The sequence below is a fragment of the Octodon degus genome, unplaced genomic scaffold, assembly GCF_000260255.1.
Source record: "Octodon degus isolate 3935 unplaced genomic scaffold, OctDeg1.0 scaffold00049, whole genome shotgun sequence".
Lineage (NCBI taxonomy): Eukaryota > Metazoa > Chordata > Mammalia > Rodentia > Octodontidae > Octodon > Octodon degus.
The window spans coordinates 9,702,845-9,706,190 of record NW_004524625.1 but is presented as its reverse complement, the minus strand read 5'-3'; the positions used below and the strand labels follow the sequence as shown (position 1 = coordinate 9,706,190).

At 39.0% G+C, this 3,346-nt stretch overlaps 2 pseudogenes; both read right to left on the bottom strand.

Moving 5' to 3' along the window:
• The window catches only part of LOC101577435, a 5,027-nt pseudogene extending 1,932 nt beyond the window's left edge, over positions 1 to 3,095 (bottom strand).
• A 178-nt stretch (positions 3,096 to 3,273) lies between these two features.
• Positions 3,274 to 3,346, bottom strand: part of LOC101577030 — an 80,810-nt pseudogene continuing 80,737 nt past the window's right edge.

Below are 3,346 nucleotides of genomic sequence, written 5' to 3'. Positions count from 1 at the left end.
TGGAACCAAAGATTGAACTCAAGTCCTTGCACTTGCCAGGGAAGCACTTATTCTACTGAGCCATCTCCCTAGCCCAAAAATTCTTAACAGTTTGATTATTCATCTCTATGATTTCTATATAGTTACAATGGTATATAATATAATTTATCTTTTTGTAATACATCATTTCAATACATTAACTCTGTTAAGCATGTAGTGTCAATCTAATACGTGAACAATTTTTCTGTACATAGTTTAGCAGGGCCAATTAGCATATGATGCTCTTTTTAAGAGGTTATGATTTGAATAGTAACAGTTGCTGAAATTTGGTATTTTTATGCAGCAGTTTCTTTTTGCTTCAATCCCAACAAAACCCTGAAGGATACTGAAATGTTGTAAAGCCAAAGATATTACCCGTTGAACACGGTCATACATAACATAGTATTAAAACCCTTTTGCCATCTGCACTAGCTACAGACCTTTCATATCAAGGTAAGACTGCTAGGGACTAGAAATGAGAAAGATCACGGTGAGTTTTCTGTGCGGTGCCAACAGAGGGGAGAGCTGGTGAAATGCCTGGGTGCTTCCCACTAGCGAAGGCTACCTGGAGAAATCCCAGGCGGGCTCCAGCTTATCCCTAAGTGACTTCAGTGAGGTGTGAGCACTGGCGTTAGCTCGTGCTAGGTGACCCTGGCACCGACTCCATGGGTGAAACACTTTCATACTGTGACCCAAGTCTTACTCGCAAGCTATGTAGAGATTTAAAAAACATTTTGGCTGTATTTCATCCTTGATGCCTGAGTGATAGAACCAGTCTGCTGTTGCTTGTTAGGAAAATAAAGTACAGCCCTGAAGATAAGCACCACAGAAAGGCCTGTTTTGGTATCTGATTAAACTACAGCACTAAAAAATAAGTTACTTCTACAGAAATCCCTAACAGGAGTAAAAAATCAAATTGTGTACCTCAGTAAATGTTTTCAAGGGAAGCAAGCACGTCGCCTTGTGAGAATCTCACGGTGTTTGCTGGGCTGCAGTCCCGCTCACCGCTAGGCTGCTGCTGGACCACCACACGGTGTTCATTCACTTCCTTCTCTACCTCACTGCTGTCAGTGTCCTCGCTGTCATCATCCTCAGTGCCTAAAGATTCTGTAGTGTTCTGATGCTACTGAGACTCTGACAAAGCCCCAAATGGCTGGGCACTGACAGAGGCCAAAGGTCAAAGCAGATGGCGTGTTGTGATATTTCGTTTTCTTCTTGACTATTGTTTGTCAGAGTCAGAATCACCTTGAGAAGGAACAACTTTTTGCTTGCAGACCGGACAGGTTTTCTTGGTTTCAGTTAGGCAGGGGTCTACACCCTTGCAGTGACAAGCATGGGAACAGGGAAGGATTCTGAGCTTGTCTCCATCTTCATATTCATCCAAACAAATGCACACGCATCGTACTCATCTCTTTGCTTGAATTTAAGCCCAGGGAGTTTAAGTTGATCTTTATCAGGTCTGTTTCTTCTAGTTCTATGTCTGTCCTGGACAAGTTTTGTGATCATGAAAATGACTATCAGGATGAGACAGATGCCCACTATAATGAGGAACGAAATTAGATAGTATTCTAGAGGAAGACTACATTCTGGAACTAAGATGATGTTGAGCCCCTTTTTTTATATGTCAATTCATCTTTCAGGGAATGAGCTGATGCTTCACCAATGAAGACAGAGGTAATGCCAGTTTTCGTTAACACACCCGTGTTGTTAGATCCCATGCTAATGAGGTCTTCAGCATCAACGTTGTGAGCAATGGCTGCTTTGTATCCTGCTCTCTGTGCATTTAAAGCCTGTGATCCCCGCACTGAAGGAAGCTGAAGCAGGAGCACTGCACAGTGAGTCCTGCCTGGGCAACTTAAGGAGTCCTTTTATATCAAAATCATAATCAAAGAGTAGGTGAGATAATTCAGTGCCTGTTTAGGCAAGCATAGAACCAGAGGTTCCATCCCCGGCACCACATGCCACACGGGCCACGCCCCCAGGCATGCTGAGCCAGCCACCAAGACCAGACATGGTGGTATACACCTGTAAACCCAGTGCTGGGGAGGCTGAAAACAAGTGGATCACTATGAGTCTGAACTGCACAGTGAGACCCTGTACCAAATACATTTTAAAAATTACAATCAAGTCTTCTAATTCACACAATGAAAGTGGCAGATGAGTTGTCTTTTACTGGTGGAGTCATTATGGGTTCACAAGCATTCTCTGGTTTTGAGTTAATCAAAACACCCTTTAAACCTTCAGCTGGAGGGCTATAACCAAATTTTGCTGGAAGATCATCAAATGTCTGAGATGCAGTTTCAAAATTATATGTTATTCTCTGACAAAACTAACCAAAAAATGGGGATACAAATGAATGACCATTTTGTATCTGTATATTCAAAATAGTTAGGATAGATATATACAGTTCAATTCTCTTAATTCAATGAATAGAGAGATTTCTTCTAATAGTGTTTGAGACAGAATATAAGGTCCGCATCTTGTACAATGAATAACCACTAAGATAACAATATGCAATGTATTAATTATTGAAAATATACTAGCAATTGGTTGTGAAAATGTCTCATTGTTATTTGTTTCTCAATAAAAATATTTTAAAAAAAAACAAAATTATATGCTAAAATAGCAGCTCCTACTGATAGGAGGTAGTAAGTTTTTTAAATTTTATATTTTTATTGGTTATTCTTAGTTGATAGAATGAGATAAAAATCCAGAATTTCCACTTATTACAAGTGCAAAAGAAAGAAAAATATGTATTATGTAACAGGTCTCCCGTCCTACCAATTTGATTTGAAACTGTCTCACTGCTATTTACTTCTCAATAAAATTATAGGGAAAAATGTAACAGTTCTCCAATCTTTCATAGGTATTATTACTGGACCTGGAATCAGTACAATCAGTAATAAGATTATCTGTTTTTATTTAAATTACTAGTCTCATCTCCAGTAAAAGTATCTTGAAATAAATCTCTAAAGCACTAATTATCTATTTCTAACAAAACCAAATAATCATTAAAATTCTAAATGTTGATCCAGGTCTAATAAAATAATCTCTTATACCATCAGTAGTAACAACATAATCCATAAACTGAACTGCTTACATTAAAAACCAAATGCTTTGAAGGGATTACAATGTGAATTAGGTTGTATGAGTCTCACACACAATTCATTAAAAAAAATCCTGATGTTCAGACCATGAATTCACCACGTCAACTGGCAGACATCATGGGGAAGAAACCAGGCAGCTTCTGAGAGTCTACTTCCATTTTCTCAGATTCTTAGTCTGTCCACTCTTTTTCTGTCCTCCTCCTCCTCCTCCTCCTCCTCCT